Raw genomic sequence first — 21,840 nt, forward strand, 5'->3', positions numbered from 1 at the left:
TAGGTAAGGTATCACCTATCACCGGGTCATTGCGTATGAGTCCCCAATTTTTCTTAAAAATTCTACGCAATATCCCTTGTTGACGACTAAACGTTATGATAAGTCTGGGTGCACCTGCCGGAATTGTACAACGGCTAATGGCTGACTTGGAATCTGGCTTCAGGCTCAGCGCTTGGTTTCTTGGTAGAGATCTGGTTCTAAAAATGGCTTTGTCTACCACTGAGGGGGTGTACCCCCTTGCTAAAAACCTCATTTTCTCTCCTCTTGGGATAACCAACAGTTCTCATCAATGCTGCAGATACGCCTGATGTGCAGCATCTCTCCATAGGGGATGCTGCGGATGAGGTGCTCTGGATGATGACTGTTCGCATGGAGCACTGTTTCCAGCAGTCTTTTTACGATGAAGTTTGGTTTCGAGTCTACCATTTAGTGTAAATTTTTCCACATCTAAGAAGTTGACACTTGTTTGACTCATCTGGGCTCTGAATTGCAGGTTCAATTGGTTGATGTTAATTTCCTGAAGGAACCTGGAAGCTGCTAAGTCTGAATCCTTCCAAATTAAAAATAAATTGTCTATATAACGATACCAGACAACGATAGTTTTCCGCCATGATATCGCTAAAGCGATTATGGAGGACTTGCTCCTCCCACATGCCCATGTGTAAACACGCGTAGCTTGGGGAAAAGCAAGCCCCCATTGCCACGCCTCTTAGCTGTTGAAATATTACATTCTGGAATAAAAAATAGTTATTGTTAAGACAACTAGAAATCATTGCCAGAATCATTTTGCTGTGGTCCATCATGTGCAATGGTTGGGTTCTCAGAAAGTGTTCTACCGCCTTCATCCCGTCTTGGTGGTGTATGCTGGTATATAATGCGGTTACATCAAGAGTGATCAGCCAATAATCTTCCTGCCACTCAATATTTTCAATTTTCCTCAAGAAATCACTTGTATCCTGTAGGTAAGAGGGCAGTCGCTTTACGTGTTCCTGCAGAAAGTAATCGATGTATAGGGAAGCCTCCATGATGCTGCCCCTGGCCGAAATAATTGGCCTACCTGGCGGTTTCGTTACATTTTTGTGAATCTTGGGGATTAAATAAAAGACAGGGATGACCGGATGATTCACTTTCAAAAATTTGAATTCATCAGCACTAAGTAAACCAGCGCTCTTCCATGCCAGTAATTTATTGAAAAAGTCACCCCATGCTGCTTTAACCACTTTCCACTCACTTCTTCTGTAGCAAGATCTATCGTTCAAGTGAGTTAGAGCCTCTTCTACATACATTTGACGTGGCCACAAAACAATGTTGCCGCCTTTATCCGACTGGCGGACGATCACGTTCTCATTGTTTTGTATTCTTTTCATTAGTTGGTTGTAGCCATGATTCCAATGTTGTTGTTTCTGACGAGTGCACTTGGTGGACTTGTGCAATTTTTTCAGTTGACTTGTCACCATTTCATTATAAATATCGATATTGTCATGAATCATTATGGGGTTGTATGTAGATTTGGGTTTGAAAGGTGTCATGCCTGGTTTATTGGTCTTGGGGGAAAGGTTCTGCTTGTGCTGCTCCGTCCACTTGGCCCTCATCATAAAGATCTTGAAGATTGCACAAAAGGTTGAAGTCACCTATAGTGGCTACTGGTGGGCTGGATACGCAGAAGGAATCCTCCTTTTGTGTTGATCTCACTTCAACTTTGTTTATCTTAAAAAACTTGCGTAACTTAAGTTTCCGTACGTATTTATACAGGTCTATACATGTTTGCCCGTAGTTGAAGTCATTAGCAGGGCAAAAGGAAAGACCAAGAGCTAGGGTTTTCTCCTCATTGGTACTCAATTTCATTTCAGTAAGGTTGATGATGGAAAGGGGCTTGGGGGTGGTACTGCTTTCTTGCAAATCCATTTCTTCTGTCCTCTTTTGTTCTGTGATTTGTAACCGCTGCTTGTGTTTGCGGTGTTGCCTTCGTTCCCTTCGTTTGATGTTTGCTCTCGTGTTGTTTTTGATTTTTGGGAGCGTGGCCTTAGGGTTTGATGTCTGTCCTGGCGCAGGCAGTCCACCTCCTGTGCCAGTGTAAATCGTGTAAACCCCAATTCCGAGCTAGAGGCAACTTGTTTGTTGTCTGACTCACTGCCTGGTAATGAACTTAGGTCAGACACAGATGTCGAGGATTGAACATTGTCTCTGTTCCCTGGAGGGCATGATACTTTTTGAACTGTGCTGCCCTTCTTCTTGAGGGAGTCCAATTTCCTAGCGAACGTGAATATTTGGCCATTCTGATAATCAAGTTTGTCCCTCTGAAATTTGAAGGCCTTTCGCTTTTTTATTGTCTCCTCTTCTTTAGCCAGGCGAACAAGCATCTCCTCTCGATATTTTTTCTCCAAATCTGAGGAACCTGATCTGGAAATTTGGTCATTTAGTTCATCTATTTTGATCTGTGTTGTTAGACGATCGCTTTCTGCATATTTCACCAGAAGTTTTAGTAATTTAGCCGATGATTCTAAATTGCACTCGGCCCATTCTGCCAGCATTCTGGGGTCTGGGTTCTCGTAGCTGGGTGCCAGCATGATACGCAAACCGCGTGGTATGCGTCCCACCTCAAGATATCGTGACAAAGATCGATGTTCCCACCATTTTGAAGTCTCGGTTCGCATAGCCTTTTCCAGTTTTTTAAAAAGCTCTTTTAAATCCGTATTGCCCACCTTAGGAACCTCCAATTGAGTTGTTAACTCGGACTCTATTACGGGAGAATCGTCAAACATTTCCGATGCCGCCTCCTCGCGGCTTCTCACAGCGCCGGCGGCCATGGCGCGTCTGTGTTGAAAATGAAATACTGTAAGAGTTCACGTCACACACACTGAGCAGCGCTGAATAGCGATGCACGTACTAGTGACAAACACACTTCTTCACCGAGCCAATCGCCACAGATCCTACCTTCGCAGTCTTCACGACCGCCTGCAATTCCGAGCAGGCTTGCCTCTGGCTGATGATAGGAATAGTTCCTGGCTGCTCGGGGGCTACTACAGATGCTCCGACTAGGAACTCGTAGAACTTCCACGTTACCAGAATAGTGCTTCCTGCTGCTCGGCCCAAGTTGAAGAAGGGGTCCGTGACACACCGTAGAAGCCTCACGGTGAATGAAATGCCACAGAAATCGTCTCACAGCTTCCACATAATCCTCGCACAAGAGACGAACACGGACCCAGTAGTGAGTGCAAATTTTCTTTATTCAGTCCAACACAACCGCACCACCGCCATGACGCGTTTCGGCATACTGGAGGCCTTGTTCACATGGCGCCATAGATCGAAGCCTGAATTTTTAAAGTGCCAGTGCAGTATCACGTGCAAAATTTTGTTGATAGACATAGAAAACAGATCTCATTGCCGATATATCGGAGCAAATGTAGAATACATTAGATAACTGTATAATACATCAATATGTCGGAACAAATGGAAAATGCAACAAGTGACTATAAAGTTAACACAGTCCTAACAGGATATAAATCCAATGTGGATTAAATCAACATGTAACAGTGATAAAGCAAAAATGCTGATTACACAAACTTACACGTTGCCCATACGGCAGATTTTAGTAGGTTGTCATAATGACTATATGTATGTGTATAAAGACATCTATTAGGGCACAAAAAAAGGGGGGGGGAAAAGAGTTAGTGCATCTCCTTGGTCATATACCAAATTACTAACAACCAATGTTAAAGGGACTGTACGGTGACTGACACTTATATATATATATATATATATATATATATATATATATATATATTCACACACACATGATACTGCCAGAAGTATGCCAGAAAAGCTGTGCCTGTTGCCTCTTTGTTAGCATACGTCTTGGAATATTTGTGGATTGAATAAAACAGAAAAGTATGCATAGGTAGAGGCATAAATAAATCCATCAATAAATATTAGCTTTATTTGATTTTCACAAAAGGAACTATAAAAATACAATAAAGTATAAAGCCAGTGCAGAATACATTACACAGTCATAACCAGTTAGGTTACAAAATTAACAATTAAAAAGATAACATCAATGTGAACAATAAACCTCGTAAATAAAATGTGGAAAGATCATAAAGTCGCCATCACACAACATGCGCTTCATTGTGATTAACAATATTTTTCCTAGGGTAGATCACAGACCACAAAAAAGTAGATAGTTTACAACAAATCAGTAAACAGGTTAGTTGTCTCAAGACCATCGCACAATAACTCACAATCCACCACTTCTTTATTAGCAAAAAAGGCCACTTTATTAAGACAGGTGCCAAATTATAATTTTTCTCTAAACACTATTTTTCCATTATCTGATAATCAAATCCCCAAATTTTCTCTGACATCTGTAAAAACCTAACCCCAAGGTAGACCCCAAGCAAAAACAACTCAATGACTCCTGTTGATAGATCCCCCTCATTCTCATTTCCCGTCCCCATGACTGCGTCCCCCACTTCCCCCGTTGGAGGATGGGCAATCCCGCTCCAGTCTGCCCACCCCCCAGCAAAAACCCGCCTACCAGAAAAACTAGCTAACCGAAAAAACCTGTAAAACCTGTCTTATCGTGGCAAAAAGAAAAAACCCCAGGCCTGGCCGTAGCCAAACCTGGAAGAAAAATCCCGTAGAGGGAAAGGGAAAACACAAAAAAGGGGAAGGGTGGGTGGGGCAAATTCAAAAACCCTTCCTCCCCACTCCCTTGATCACAATGAATTTCCCGCCCCACAGCGCCTCTACTTATCACCTCTCCTCTTGCCTCGCGCCTCCCGCCTCCCTAATTAACTCTACCCCGCACCTGGGTGGCCGCTCCCTTGTGCGAAACCACCCAGGGGGAGACTGGCTCGCGCTCCGCTCCCCCTGGGTCCCCTCATAAAGCGGGCAACATTGTTTAAAATTGTAATCACGCAAAATAGGCAATTTAAAACGTTTCCAGAGGACCTTATCAAATGTAAAAAGAAATTACATGCAGCTTGCATTGGCTAGATCTATGATCACAGTGGCATTTAATCAGAACATCCTAAAACTCATTAATATTGGGTAATGTAACTTGACAGTAAAAAATATCCATTCTAAACTAAAACGTGTTAAAAAAAAAAACATGTTGGCAATTCTGTACAGAATTAAGGTAAGACTGCATGCCGTCATTGATAAGCATCATTTGGTTTTTGACTACACTTAGTTTTACTAGTTCCAGAGATAATCTACGTTCTTTGAGCAGGGATAAACATTGCTTCCTTAAACCTCTTCTGCTGATGTGGTGAAGGGTGTCAGGGTTCTCAAAGTACTCTGCAGTACTTATTTCCAAACAGGCTACTTTTATAGATTTGAACAAGGGGATTTGGTGAACCAAAGACAATTTAAAACAATCATTAATAATCTTGCGATTTAAAACTGTTCCTTCACAGGTCCATATCTTGTGCCATAATAAAATAGGTTGGCTTCTGATCACGTCAGTTAAAAATGAAGCCTGAGTTTGGGGTGACATATGAAAGACAAGCAGCTCCTAGGGGCAGAGAGAAGGTTTCTAAAAAGGCCATTCTCTACAATCTGGAGCGAATGAAAGTTACTGTAATCCCAAATTACTGTCCCGTATAAGGCTGTTGACATGTATTTGGCCTTGTATATGGTTAGAATTTCTATCTAGTGTTTCTTGCAAAGTTTGTTAGCAACTTTAACAGTGCTGAAGTGGATTTATTAACATGCAACTTCTGTAATTAGTTGCTGTTTCCAGGTGCTGCAAGCCTCAAACAAAATTCCCCAAAGAGAAGGCAGTGGTAAAGTTTAACTTGACATTGCCAATCAAAAAGTCATGGAACTTCATGGCTTTTCTCCCTCATTTCATTATGTATGTTTTCCCAGCATTAACATTCAGAACCAAATCAAGCATATAGTTGACAAAACATTTAAGTGGCTGCTGTAAAACCGATGCAGTGTAGGACAGAAGTATAGCATAGTCGGCTGTTAGGCTGGGCATCCTTGGCGTGGTTTCCCCTGACGTTTTGCCTCTACCTCCTGTATTTTTGATGGTAAGCTGCACTGCGTTTTTGCAGGCTCAGAGCTTTGGGCACTTTGCCACTGCTGATCAGTGTCAAAGCGCAAGTGCTCTGTGTGTAAATTGTTATTATGATTGGTTATCCATGATTGGCATATTTGATTTACTGGTAAGTCCCTAGTAAAGTACACTGAGTGTGCCAGGGCCTGTAAATCAAATGCTACTAGTGGGCTTGCAGCATTGATTGGGCCACCCCCATGAGTAGCCCTGTAAATGTCTTCATGCGCAGTTTTAAACGTCCAGGCTACATACACTGCACTCTGCCCCTGGGGGTACCTTGGGCCTAATTTAGGTGTGTCTCACATGTAAGGAAAGGGACAGTTGGGACCTAACAAGATGATGCACTTGCCAGGTTGACATGACAGTAGAAACTGCATGCAGACCGTGCAGTGGCAGGTCTGAGACCCTTTCAAAAGGCTGCTTGCATTGGTGGCACAATCAGTGCTGCAGGCCCCCTAGCAGCATTTGTCTTACAGGCCTGGGCACACACAGTGCACTGTACTAGGGGCTTAGTAGTGGGTAAAATAAGCCAATCATGGAAACACCAATCCATAAATACAAATCGCATGGAGATCATATGCACTTTAGCACTGATCAGCAGTGGTAAAGTTCCCGACTCATAAAGCCAACAAAAAACGGGCCCGAAACAGGAGGCCAAAAACCAAAAAGTATGGGGATAAAGCCCACTGAAAAATCCAGGTCTAACCGGGTGGTCTACGCCATCTGCCAAATTGTTCCACAATTTGTCATGCAGAACACAGTCAAAAGCACTTGACAAGTCAACAAATGGCAAAAATAAATGGCCTTTCTTTATAAGGGTATTTTTTTCCAATTAGCAAATTTAAATTTAGCCTCTGTTCTATTGTCCCCATAACCCTATAGAAGCCATACTGCAAGTCAGAAAGGATTTTGTTTCTCTCTGCCCACTCTTCAAATCTGCTCAGTAATATTCTGCTATTAATTTTCACCACGGAGATGAGTAGTAAAATTAGGTGATAATAAGCTTGATCACGACGATCCCCTTTCTTACAAATGGGCACTATCAGGGACTCTGACCAGGTATTCCAAATACCAGAGCTGCAACAAGCCCCTAACACCATGGTCAAATTAGGGCCTAAAAATGGAATATTAGCCATATAGAGCTACATTGGCATGTCATTCGGGCCAGGAATTTTGCTGCCCTTATGTCCCATAAGTACCCTATTAATTTAATCAATGGAGGAAGTTAAATTGCTGATGTCAGATGGAGAACCCTCAGCAGCAATGGTATTGGCGCCCTGGTACTCCAGACCTGAGGTTGAGTAAATCTTGGAGGAGTAGGACACCTAATCACACTCATTGATGGTGACCTCTATTCAGAGGCTCTATCATCCCTAAAGAATGAGGCATTAACAACACCCCCAAAAGGCTGCGTAATCTTTAGCCACACTGACCTCCAATAAAGTTTCCCATGTAGGGTTCTTTAATGCTAATTTCCTTTGTTTCAATTCTAGGCTGTACTCGCGTCTACAAGTTCTCACTTCTAGGATGCACCATGAGGTATTGTGAAGGGCTACTGGAAGACGCTTATGAGTTTTAGAATAGCATTTACGGTCAAACCAGCCTGGACTATTATGGCTGAAGTGAGGTGAGGATCTGGTTAATCCTTCTTTAATCCCACAAGAACCACTGTGGAAAGCTGACTTGATGTCGGCAACATTAGAAGAATTAGCTGAACAGATCAAAAAGCCTCCTTATGATCAATAACCAGTTTTACAAAAAAGTTATCCCAGTTGAACAGAGACCAACGTAGTGAGAGTTTGTTGCGGGTGTCTAACACAATCTTGTCAATGGTTCGCTCAGGATGAGTGCTGTTCTGCCATAACAGGCGGTTTACGTTTACACTCTGTGAGTAGTGATCTCTCATTGATATGGCATGAGTGGTCAAATGAGATAAAAACATACCCAGTTTGTTGGAAGAAAGAATGTAATCAATAACCGTGCTCTGACCTCAACTGTTAAATGTGCAAATAAATGAAATGGGAGGGATACACAATTCACTGACAAAAACAAAATTATACTTTGACATTAGATAATTCATTTTCACTCCATAATCACTATGAAGAAAGTGGGTTTGATCAGTGTCGTGTACATCCACCATGCCACCGACCATTTTAGGCGGGAGAGGACATAAATTAACATTAAAATGACCACCCCACAGTATAAGGAGCTCCTTCCCTTCCCTACAACATAATATTTCAAGATCATGATCAAGCTGAGATAACACTTTGAGTGTATCAGGTAATGAAACATTGATATAGAAATTAACAAGCGCAAAATAAAGATTATTAAAAATGTCAATTATTATTTGATAATGTGTAGCTCTAATTTCTGATCTCACCGCTACATAGGACAATAAATTTGATATAAAGATGGGCAGCCCACCCTTGTCTCTAACAGCTTGCAAAGGGACTGCCAGTAGGTGAAATGTCCTAAAACCCTTCCTATGGATGGTGTCGGGAGCCAGGGTCTCCTGGAAACATAGAGTATGGAAATTAGTTATGAATCCAGAGTGGAAGAAGCACCTTAGAACGTAATGCTGCCACATTTCAAAATAAATCGTTACAATGCAGTTGACAATCTTGGACCTCAAATGTTGGAGCTATAGGAAACTGAATACCCACGCTAGTCAGACTTCTCAGGCCTGACTGTAAGTCAGTCTATTCCATTGAATGCTGCAAAATGATTAAAATTAGTAACAGTTGAATGAAGTTCCCGAGTCTGTGAAAGACCGCGACCGGGGTGGATTGTGGCCAATCGTTAAAAGTCAGAGGCCAGTAGAAATAACTAAGTGGGAGAGATATGACTTGATTAGAGGGAGTGTTTAATAGGCTACTTCTACACTGAATTGTCTCTACCAGGCCAGGGGATTTGAAGGGTATGACTAAACAATTGCCGTTAGAGTATTAGTTCCCCAACCAACCCAACCCAACCTACCTTTCTGACCATTTTTATATCCTCAAAAAGAGCCTTAGTAAATTCAGTTTTCTTACCCAACCAGTGAATTCTTTTATTCTTTGAGTTATCCCAAGATACATTTTCACCCGTACTTTACAATGTTTTTGTGAATAGGGGCCTTAGTTCCCAGATGCAGGCTGGTGATTGGTAGAAAGGTTTCACTAAAAGAAAGCTGTCATTTTTTAAATAGGAATGCCATTGAGAGTGCTTACTTCCTTTCAACCTGGGCTGCAAAAAAGGAAAAGGTCATAAATGTGTTGTTGCTTGTGGCATAATAAATTGTGTAAAAGGGGCCGTAATCGGCATGCGTTTTCCTATGTCTGATAAATCAGAGAGAGAGCCATAATTCTTGTCATTCTGTGACGGGAGAACTTTGAAACTAGAGGGGCAGAATTAGCTATTGAAAAGTGGAGTAAGGATGAAGCAAACAAAACAGACTTCTTCTGTACATTTCCCCACCAATTGCCATTGAGAAAATGTTAGACAGATGTGCATTTTACAACACAGTTTTCAATTAAGTTGTATAGCCACATGTTTTACAGTGATTTCTGAAGTGGCACCAATGCAGTTTTCTAATATTTCCATGATTCGTCAAACAAGCCTGCCCCTCCTACCAAGGAGTGTTTGGGGAGATGTAGGCCACTATCCAGAATGCTTGGAAACCATTCTTGCAAAAAAAAGTGCTTTACTACCCAGTTTCTCCAAAAATGAATACAACTTCACATTTTAAAGCTAGTTCAGCTAATCTGGATGTGCAGTTTCCGACAATTTGTCAACAAGTATATGTTATATAAGAACTTCTCATTTCTTCATTATATCTCTTACTTTCATTTTGTCTGACTATACCTTCCAAGTAGATTTTTGTTGGAAATGTGCCCTTTCTGCAGGGTCACACAGATTTTTGCCTTCTGTTTCTGGACATGTTTTTAGGTCAAACTCAGACAGCACGCGCGCTGTCTGCAAGACCTGTTGTATTGTATTCTATGTGTATCAAAAAATTAACTGCTTTCTATAGGCTGTTAGCTGTGCCATTCAAAAATGTATCCTTTGTATTGGTGTTGGGTTGTAAAAGTCCCTCCCTTCTCTCCTTCTGGTGATTTCACTTAGTGAGCATTTAGCTTGGCCATCACACTGTGTAGCGTGTGATGGCCCCTGCTTACATAGACGTGCCTCTGTTAGCAATTATCCTTATCGTAACTGCAGTCTGACTTCCATTCTGACCTAAAGATGCTCTGTGGCTTTGTTTCTGTTTCAGCGTGCATCTGTTAGCAATTATCATTATCTTAACTGCAGTTTCACTTCAATTCCGACCTAAAAAAGCCCTGTCCCTTTGTTTATGTTTTAACGTGCATCTGTTATGAATTATCCTTATGGTAACTACAGTATGACTTTTATTCCAACAGTCAAACTTACAAATAATATAAAAAAACCACAGAGCATTTTATTTTACTAATATTAAACATTGCCTGTTATTGATTCAATTATATGGTAGAGCATTTTTAGTTTCCTTTTCTATTGACGTTGTCGGGGTTTGTTTTCCGTTTTGCCGGCGGACATGGGCAGAGATGCTGGAGCCATGTAAGGTGTGGCTGGAAGTAAATCGCAGTGTATATGTGTTGGAAACGGCCCTTTTTGCAGGGTTATCCCCAAACTTTTTGCTTCTTCCTCCTTTATTTTTTCTGACCCGTGGTTGTTGGCAATAGGACCCTGGGCACTTTTACCACTGCTGATCAGTGCTAAACTGCATATGCTCTCTGTATAAATTGTTATATTGATTGGTTATCCATGATTGGTATATTTGTTTCATCTGTTAGCCCCTAGTAAAGTGCACTGAGTGTGCCAGGGCTGGTGATTCAAATGCTACTAGTGGGCTGCAGCACTGATTGTGCCACCCACAGGAGTAGCGCTAAAATGATGTCTTAGGCCTGCTTGCAGTGCTATGTGCAGTCCAGGACTGCCATGTCGACCTGGCCAGTGCACCCACTGACCAGGCCTTATCCTTCCCTTTCTGTACATGTCAGGCACCCCTATGGTGGCTCTAGGTACCCCCCTGGGCTGGGTGCAGTGTATCTGAAAGGTAGGGCATGTACTGAGGTGTGTAACATGCCCTGGTAGTGAATTACAGCCATTTTCGTTTTTCACTGCTGAGAGGCTATCTTGCCCATAGGGTAGAATGGGGGAGGCTGTTTACATGCCTATCTTCCCATAAGGGCAAGATAGAAAATCCAAGTTTGGTATCTTTGTGTTCAGAATTTAATTATACATCTTTTTAGCAAGATGGTTTTTAAATTCACTGTGTGAGAATAGCACTTTTTAGAAAGTAGCTATTCTCCTGTTTAACCTTCCTGTGTGCCTGTGTGCTGGTTGGCTGACTGGTGTCATGTGATGGGCCAGGTGGCTCCAGGAGCCTGGATGAGTCAGCAGCAGGGTGAATAGGGAGATCTGCTTTAGATGGGTGGGAGGAGTAGTCCCTGGGTATGAATAGGGCTGCCCCTGCCAGCACAAAGCTGGCTCCACCCCCTGCTGGCCAGGCTGAGGACTCTGCCTCTGCTGGCACAAAGAAGGCTCCACCTCCTGCTGAGCGGCTAACGACCCTGCCCCTCACTCTGAAAGGAACCAGGTGCTCCAGGGCAGAGCACACCCAGGAACCGGTTTGAGCAGGGGAATCCCCCCACTGGAACAAAGAGAGACAAAGACTTGGAGGGGTATAAGAAGATGACCCCAGACACCTAAACTTTAGATCACTTTGGAACTAAGAAGAAACCTCTGCCAAGGAGAAAGCTGAAAAGGACTGAAGAGGAGAAGACTGCCTGCTTGCTGTTTTGCTTTGCTGCCAAGGAGAGGGGAAGGACTTTGCTGTGTCCCCTTCTTTTGATTCTGATCTCCAAGGGCCTGAGAAGAGCTGGCTCCCTGTTAAGAAGTCCCAGGAACAAAAGGACTTCACCACCAGCTCCCCTGGAACTCTGCTGAAGGAGTTCTGACCTGCCTTGGAGTGCTTGCCCAGTCTTGGGGCCTCAGGAGGTCGTCTTGCTGTGTTGTGGGAGCTGGGAAGCAGAAGCGTGAAAAAGAGTAACTGGTACCCAACGCATCATCCGATTGCGTGTCGCAAGAACGAGAGTGCGAGGAGAATTTCATCGCGGCGTCATCGCAGCACCCGGAGTCCCCGCATCACCGAGTGCGTCGAGCATCGATCCGATGCGAGAAGATTCCTGATGCTGCGAGGGTCGTCGCAGAACCAGTTTGCGGGCCGCACCACTGCCGATGCGTGAAAGTATCCAGTCGCTGCGTGCATCGACGCAGAGTCTCGTTCCGTGGCGCATCGAGAGTTGCGGCGCCGGAAGTCAACGCTGCGCCGCGCATCGTGCCACATCGAAGAGTGTCGCATCGAACCTGTGCGTGAAGCTTCCCCCTAAGAAACCTACGCAACGAAAGCCAAAGTCATCGCATTCTCCCCCTACAGATCGGAGCCGGCGCATCCACCTCTGCTGCGTGAAGCCGGGCTGCTGCAAAGCCTCCCCAGGATCTCAGGAGTATCGCATCGCCTTTGCCATCTTCCTTGTTATAGCTTTTGGGAACCTTATCGCAACTACAGGTACTGTTGGGCACGAAAGTGTCGCATTTTGTGCATTGAGAGTCGCATTGTGCAAGACACTGACTTTTACATCCTGGAGTACTTTCTGCAAACTCTTGAACTATCTTTAAAGTAACCTTTTTGAATTATATGTTGGTTTGTATGTAGTATTTGGTCTTGTGAAGTTTTTAGTAAAGATACCTTATTTTTCTAAAACTGGTGTGGAGTGAATCTGTGGTGTTTTCACTGTGTTACTGTGAGTGTTGGTACAAATACTTTACACATTGCCTTTGATAGCCTAGACTGCTCAGGCCAAGCTACCTAGAGGGTGAGCAGGGGTTATCTTAACAGTGTATCCCCCTTTCCCTGACTAGAAGCAAGGGTCCCTCCTTGGACAGTGGTACCTACCCTGCCAACTAGAGACCCCCAGATCTAACAATATGCACTTGTTTTAGCACCAGCTTTTTAGAGCTAATGATGGTGAGCACCAGCAGGACCTGGGCCAATTAAAGCTGGTTCTCTTGGGCTTATTAATACAACTATATCAAATAGCGAAACATAAAAATGACATTAAAAAACCACAGAGCATTTTATTTTAGTAATATTAAGCATTGTGTGTTATTAAAAAATACTGTAGATTTTATTTTCCTTTTCTGTTCACATTGTCGGGGTTTTGTTTTCCATTTTGCTACCACTGCTCTTTAATACTTTTTATATACTAAACTCCAATATACGACTAGACCTATTGGCACTGCCAATGCTTGTTTTTTGTTGTTGGCCATGAGCAATTTACCCCTGCTAAACAGAGGTAAACATCTTGTGCTCTCAACATGTTAAAATTGGTATACACTTGATTGATAGATTTAATTTACTCGTAAGTCTTTAGTATATGGTATTACATGTATCTAGGACCTGTTAATTAAATACTGCTTGTAGGATACAGCAGTAATCCTGCCACCCACTAAAGTAGCACTAAAAAACATGTCTCCAGGCTTTCCTTTGCAAACGTGAACTGCAAATGAACTCTTTGGCCAGGCCTAAACCTTCCTTTCTAATAATTTGTCATCTATAAGGTAGGCACTACATTTCCATAAGGTAGAGTGCCTGGCATTTAAAAAGTAGGACATGTTTTACATGTCCTGGAAGTGATATATCTCAAAGCCATTTCTTACAGTGGCAAGGCTGGATCTCATTAGAAAAACACTGGGTTACACTACAACAGCTTACAGTGCTTGATTTTAGTTTCGGAGCAGCTACAAACATGAGTTAATGACTCATTTTATTAGTAATCTAAAATACAAATTAATGGCCAAGCCAGATTTTATATTGCTATTTTGGAAATTAAACAGTTAGAAAGTTGTCATTTCTATGCTTAAAACGTCTTTCTGCCTGTGTCACCAGACCGTTGAATGGCTCCCCTGTGGTGAGATGTGGTTGCTCCTAGACAGTGGAAAAAAAGGCTTGGGTGTGGAGAGAGGCGATGTTGCTGCTCCTTGAACAGGATGGCCTGAGTGGCTGTGCCCAGCCCTTTCCTGAGCTTCATAAGATGCCTACCATTTTACTGGCTGATGTATCTCACACCAAGGCCTAGGCCTCTCTTTGTCTCTTTAGTCAGATTGACTCCAAACCCAGTGAGATGAAGACCTGCAGTAAAATTGGTTTGGAGAGATCACAAGGGATGGTTGTCAGATTATCACAGCCACACCTCTGGGGAGGGGGGTTGGCACATGGAGCCCTGATCTGGGGACAAAGGACTCAGCCATGTTGGATTTAGGTAGAGAGGGGCACTGTGGGATAGTTTATAGTGCAACTCCCGGGAAGTGCTGCTAAAGAGGGTAGGGTGACCTCTGAGAACTTTTACCCCAAAGGTTTGGTAAGGGCCAGGAGTTTTCCTCCACCCTTAGACTGACACCAGACATAAAAGTGGTCCGCACCTACCTCTGCTCAGAACAATCCTGGACCTGTGTAAATCAGAAGAAGGATTGCCCTTCTGTCTGAAACCTGAAGTAAGACTAGAACTTCTTGTGTTGGCCCCAATAAGTGACTCCAAGTGTCAATTGGCTGCTTTCTGTTTGAGCTACAGTGATACAACAAGCTTCCAGAGGCCATTTTCCTGCAACTACTCAGCTGACTAGTCCTACTGGACCTACCCAGGACCCTGCTGCTGGCATAGGTTGGAATGAATCCTGACTCCAAGTGGTACCTATCGGGTGCTGGACCCATGGCTGATAACTTCTCCTGACCAAACTTCAGAAGCTGGGACTTAGAAATGCTTTCCCAACATTTCCCCCACAAAATCCGCATTAGATGAGGACTGCCATCAACATCAAACTGCCAGTTGGATACAATTTTCTGGTTTACCCCACTGAAGAAGATCTAACTTTCAGAAAAGTTTTGATGTTCAAATGTAGAGGGCGTCATTGAAACTGACACTGAGCAGCAAACCATCGATGTCAAGGGTACCTTGGGAATAGGCTTTGCTTATGTGGAGCTTTTGAGCTGTCTTCGACGACTGCACTGGGACCACTCTCATCAGCAACTCTGCATCTGTTGATCCCTGCTTTGGATCCAGCTTGAGGCTTGCTATCCCGACAACTCGTCAATAACCACTTTCTTACCAAGTTAGCTTCTAAATCGGAAAGTAAACCTTCTATCAGGGCAAACCTGATTCCCATATCTGACCTGTGTTCCACTGGAGTCGACCTTAACTTTTGACTTTAACCCACTGTTAGAAATTGGGTTGTTGGCTGACTGGGTTATGAGCCCTTGTCAAACTGCAACCACCTAAATTAACCTGTGCTCACCCTCTGGTAGCTTGACACAGAGCAGTCAGTCTTAACTAAGAGGCAATGTATAAGGTATTTGTGCAAAACTTCAAACAGTCAAACAGTGAAAACGAAACGGAAAAAGATTATACACCAGGGACATCTGGTCGTGCCGGACCAACATGAAGTAAAATGTTCAGGCCAACCACAATGGCACGCAAACTGGATACAGGGACCCAGTGAGGCCCACTGAACAAAAGTATCTTAATCCTGCTGCGTTGACATCAAAGATGTGGTGTGCAGCTGATGCGATGGGTCTATGTCATTTCAAGCATTGGTCACAATGTGCCTGTTGTGATCCACGGAGCAGCGGCAATGCGTGGGCTCTGATATGAGAAGTGCTGCGACAGAGATTAATCGTCGAGGATCCCGGTGACGAGAATGCGAAGACCTTGCACCAGAAAGTGTATCACAGAGTAGTGGTTCTGAAAGCAATGCGCTAGTTCTGCTCCACGTAACAGGAGTCATGCACTGGTTCTGGTCCATACAACAGGAGTCATGCACTGGTTCTGATCCACACAACTGGAGTGATGTGCCAGTTCTGGTCCACACAACTGGAGCGATGCTCTGGTTCTGGTCCACACAACTGGAGCAATGCGCCGGTTCTAGTGCACACAACAGGAGCTATGCACCGGTTCTGATCCATGCAGCAGTGGCGATGTCCCGGTTTGACAGAGGATGCATGGAAAGGGGGTAGACCCAAATAATGGCGGCTAGATAGGGCCTAAATATAGTAGCACAACATTGTATCTAGCTGCCACGTGTGGCTGTTATCAACTTAAACAGACTAAAAGCAATAACACATTTTCATTGGTCCTGGTTATTTATTTAACCATTATTATATGTTTTTCATTAAACTATTTGTTTTACCTCAAAAGTGTCCGAAATAGTTTAATGAAAAACATATAATAATGGTTAAATAAAAAACCAGGACCAATAAAAATGTGTTATTGGTTTTAGTCTGTTTAAGTTGATAACAGCCACACATGTGGCAGCTAGATAACTGTCCAACAATGGCATTTCCCCAATTATAATTTAAAATCCGACTTTACCAGAAGTTAGGATTTTAAATTAGCGTTCCACCTACATCAGACTTGGGGGGTCTTATTCCAATTTGAAATTACACTTATAAAATGTAATATGGTAATCACAATGTTATCCTATAGGAGAGATAGGCTTTGCAGGTGTGAAAATCGAACTGGGAGTTTGTAACTATCAGAACATGTAAAACTTAAAAGTACATGTCCTGGCTTATTGAATGCATTAAACCCTGCCCTCTGGGTTGTTCAGGTCCTAACTTAGGGGTGACTTATGTATAAAAAGGTATGGTTTCGGCCTGGCAAAAGGTTTATTTTGCCAGGTAGAGATAGCAGTGTACAATTGCACACACAGGCTCTGCAGTGGCAGGCCTAAGGCATGGTTAAAGATCTACTTTAGTGAGTGGCACAATCAGTCCTGCAGACCAACTAGTAGTATTTAGTTTCCAGGTCCTGGGTACAGGGGGTACCACTGTAATAGGGACTTAAAACAAAGTAAATTAAATATGCAAATTGGGGATGAACCAAAGTTACCATGTTTAGGGGAGAGCACACAAGCACTTTAACACTGGTTAACAGTGGTGGAGTGCACAGTCTTAAAGCCAGCAGAACGGAGGACAGAGAAGTGGAGGAGGTAGGCAAAAAGTTGGGGGGGGGAGGCACCCTAAAGCTGTTAGGTCTGATACCCGATCTACCAAGACCAGATAACTGAGGATGGTGCTCTTCTTTTTTTTTTTTTAAATAACATTTTTAATAACTTTATGAAATAATACTTCTGGTTTTACTTATTGGATGTTTGTCATTTTGGGCTTATCCTATTTCTTATAATGCATTCTATTTTTCTAAGTTCGTTTCAGATTTTTCTTGTATGGTGTTTTCACTTTATTACTGTTTGAATACTCTCTAAGTTGAACCTGACTGTTTATGCCAAGATACCAAGGAGTTAAGGACAGGTTTATTTTGTGAGACTAATGGTGCACCCTGAAAAGGACTGTTACTATTATTTGAGGTCTGTTCTCATCCCCTTTAACACTTCAATTTCTTATAATTCTCATTAACATGCTTTGAATGAGATTCTACTTGGAAGGGGGCAGGCTTAAAAATTAAGAGACACATATCGCAAGCTTTGGCAACAGAGCTATTAAGCAGGTTAAACACATTTCCCAGGTTCATGCACCAGAGTTAAAGCACAGTACAGTACAGCGATGTTACAGGATCACACAGGAGAAAACTCTCTAAGGTAACACCAATGAAGTAGGCTGCAGTCTGAGACCGCGTTAGTGAAGTAAGTTTTTTCAAAGGCTGTGTCAATATAGATTCTGAAATACTTTGAATGTGAGGCTTGATGAGAAGGTCTAATATAATGCCTAGAAGGCCTACAACTTGATATGCATAGACACTGTATGCATAGTGCACGTGCACAATATAGTAGCACTTCTTGAAAGCATTATGTGGCTGATTACTGCTTTACTTGGCGAAGTTGTTAAAACGTCGCCTTCTATCTTGAAGATTAGCATCTGCAAACCACTGTTAATTTAGCTGTTCTACCATGAGGATTTTGAAGGATGCGCCTCCATATGTGAAGAGCTTCTCTGTAACACCCTACACTGGATACTGACTTTCTCAGATTAAGGTTGCAAAAATCTCACCTATTTAAGTAGACCTCCATCAAGCCTACATTCAGTCACTTTTTATCTCTGTCTTTTGCTCTGACCTAAGCATGTTGGTTCAATTTATCATGCTTATTCCTTGTGAGGAGTAGACCAGTTTTCAATAGATGAAGCTTCAGGAAATTCGATGACTTCTGCCACTGGGTGATGACTAAAGCATTTTTAAAATGAATCTGATGTGCTAGGGCTGATGCATTAGAAGACTTAATGGGAGCAAGTCTGAAGATCACCTGAGTGCCATCCGCATACATTTAGTATTGAACTCCAACTGAATGTAACAAATGTGTTGGTAGGAGCATGTATAAGTAAAATAATACTTGTGATAAAATGGACCTTTGAGGAACATTAAAGATCTTTTTAGATTCAGATTTAAAAAGGGTAAAGCTAACAGTTTGTTCTGTCAGTCAGAAAAGACAAAACCCACTTATATACAATGTTTTCGATTTCTAATTCTTGAAGGTCCAGCAATGAGATTAGAGTGAATGATTGTGTTGCTGACAGCTGACAAGTCTAACAGAACCTACTTCCCAACATCGTCGACCACTGTCCCCTTTAAATCATCCTTCACTGCAATCCCCCCCTTTCCTGTGCTGTGGTTTAGTCTAAAGCCAGCCCAGAAATGGTGCAAGACTGGATTCTCTTTCGTAAATGCTTGTATCTGTGAGAAAACTACTTTTTCAGTCTTTTACCCAAAATTGACATCAGTAAGATCTTGTGAAAATTGTGCTTCTACCATTTGTTAAACATGAACTTAATCGTTTATTCTAATTGTTGGAAAGTGGGTTATCAGTAGTGGTAAATATGAATCTACCACTGGCAATAAGGTCACTAACCCAGTCGAGAGCTCAGGACAGGTCTCAATAAATTATTCCCATGCTCAACCCTGGGTAGCTTGGCTGCAAGCAGGCAGGCCTAACTTAGGGGACAGGTATGTAAAGTATTTAAAAACACCAATTCAGTGAATTATTAAGATAAAACACTCAATAAAGGGCCAAATGTATGAAATTTGGAAATACCGATTATCTAATTGCGAGTTTCTGAGAATTGTAATTAGCAAATCGCAATTTCCAATGTATGAAACTCCAAGAGCTTCATATACCGATTCCCAGTGGGTCGCAAATCGACCTACCTCATTGATATTAATGAGGTAGATCACAATTTGCGACCCCCTGCGAATCGCTAAAATCACGGCGATGGTGGCCTGCTGGGGTCAGTGCACCACCGTGTCCGTGATTGCTTTTAAATAAAACTATCCATTTATTTTTTATTTTTAAACGATGCCCATTCTCTTTAAAGGAACACTTGTTGAGGTTATAAAAAGAACCTCAAAAAAGTTTTTTTTTCATTTTTTAAGAGCAGGCAGTGGTTCATGGTACCACTGCTGCTCTTACAAAGGTTTTTACTACTATTCCTAAAGAGAAAGGGGTCCCTTGGGGACCCCTTCCATTTGCGAATGGGTTACCACCTACTTGAAGTAGGTGGTAAAATACGAATGTTTTGCCACCGCATTCATGGTCACAAAACATTCGTACATACTGTTAGGATTCGCTATTTGGAAGGGACACCTTAAACACGCCTCTTCTAAATACCGAATTGCAGACCCATTTTGCGATTCGGTAACAGGTTACCGAATCGCAAAATGGGTTTTGATACATGTTAAAAGCCTTTTTTGCATTCACAAATGAGCAGACTCTGTGAATCAGCCTGTTTGCGAATGCAAAATTGGTTGATACATGTGGCCCAAAAATCCCACACTAATTTATAAAAATCGAAAATATTTGTATCTTTTAAATGACGCAAAAGTGACCACAATCCTATGTAGGGAACCGGCAGTGGCGGATAGTGACATTTGAAAGTGGTGAGCGTAAATTAAGGAAAAGGCTGCCACCCTTATTGTTTGTGTGGCTTGAGTGCATAAGGCATTTCCTCAAACTACCCTCGAATCCTGGAAGTCACCGCAAGGATGTAAAGTGTGGATGTAGTGTGTGAGATGTCTGTTAACTTCAGGGTCTGACTACACCCCTAGCGCAGTGAGACCTCTACACGTTCCCCTTCACTAAAATGGACTACCTGAACAGAGGCCTACCTAAATGTGGTACCTAAAAGCGAATTTATGCAACAATGTGAAATTGTCAAATCATAAGTGCACATTCTCCTTTCAGCTGCTTACACAGCAAAACACTGGTTTACCACACGTGTGAATGTTTGTTAGAGGAGCTGTGCAAAAATGCTCCAACATCTCAGTAAATATTTAAAGAGGACAGTTGAACATAGCCAGGACCAACATTGACACAATGGGCTCGTGAAGATTCGAAACTGCAGTAGACACCACACCAGTGCAAGAAGTGACTTTTTGCCACAATTACTTTAAATTGCCATGAACAAAAGCAGGCAGCTTAGTTTGACGTCACCCAAGTGGCTGGCTAATGACTACACTCGGATGAGCTCTCTACCAGCAGGCATTCTATTGTCTGTTCAGCCATATGTGGCGCCTCCATTTGTAAAACGATGTTGTTCCCGAGTCCCCCTTCATTGCAGCAGCGAAGGCGCATTTAAAGCAAAGGGCCCCTTTAAAATAAACTTGTTTCCCGTCCACACATAGGCCCACTACCTGCGTCCGCTCAGCCGTGTTTCATTCGCATTAGTTGGACCATATTACTCGCAGCCTTCCCGTCTTCCCTGCAAATTGATTTTGAGCGAAAGGATGTTCAGTGACCAAGTGTGCGGGCTTTTTTTATTGGTTGAATAAATCAGCAGCAGAAGGCAAGGGCGGCATGAGTGGTTTCCTTTTCGAGTTCTGCAGCGCCAAAACCCTGATGAGCCAAAGAGGCAATCAGTGAAGGCCCTTTTCTTTCTGCACCGTTATGGAAGTTATCGAATATTTAAAAAAAGGTGTACCAACTGCTACCGCGGATATATGTAATATGTCTGTGGAGGCTTCTTAATCTCAAAAAGGGTGTCTTGTGGGAACTTTAAGTTACGAGGAAGCGGTGTGCGATCAAGGCCCGGGTGTGGTGTCTGTCCTGCAAGGGCAGCCTTCACGAGCACATGGCAGCGTGCACTGTGACAGCCGGGGGGCATAGGGACTTGCAGTGCTGCTCAGCCCGGTTGTGTGTGTGAGTTAAGCGGTGATTTATAGGGTTCAAGGGGCCCTATAGAACAGAGCGAGCCCGGCTCTCCTCCTCCTGTCAGGGATTGCAAACACTGTACAGTGCATGGATGCATCACTGTGGCGTAACACAAAATACCAATAAAATTCCATTTTTCAGGACTATTTACAGCTCCACAAAATGGGTGTGACGTGTGCCTTACCTGACAACAGTTGTAGAGACTGTACACTGGCACTGCTAGGAATCTGCAGGGCCTTCAGTCTCCGCTCCAGAGCTCAATTAATAATGGTCAAACTAACCAATCCAGGAGCTGCTGTCCGAGAAGCACCAGGATTGGTTTGAGAAGGCTAACCCAGCTCTCCATTGCAGACTGGTGGCCTATGTCTGCAATCCACCGGGCTGTTTAAAACAACTCCGAATGATACGGGATGAAGTGAGCATGTCGGGCTGACCATCGAAGGACAGCCGGCCAATCCGACAGGCGCACTCTGCACTTAAGGCTTTAGTCATCTCTGATTCCCTGCTGCCAATCAACACAGGAATTATCCCCGCCTGGCTCTCACACG

The 21,840-nt window shown here is 43.0% G+C and overlaps 1 protein-coding gene across 2 annotated transcripts in view; it reads left to right on the forward strand.

Annotated features, from left to right (window-relative positions):
- Positions 1–21,840, forward strand: part of GABRA4 (gamma-aminobutyric acid type A receptor subunit alpha4) — a 387,346-nt gene that overhangs the window by 7,629 nt on the left and 357,877 nt on the right. The gene's annotated exons all lie outside the window — the stretch shown is intronic.

The sequence above is a fragment of the Triturus cristatus genome, chromosome 2_2, assembly GCF_964204655.1.
Source record: "Triturus cristatus chromosome 2_2, aTriCri1.1, whole genome shotgun sequence".
Lineage (NCBI taxonomy): Eukaryota > Metazoa > Chordata > Amphibia > Caudata > Salamandridae > Triturus > Triturus cristatus.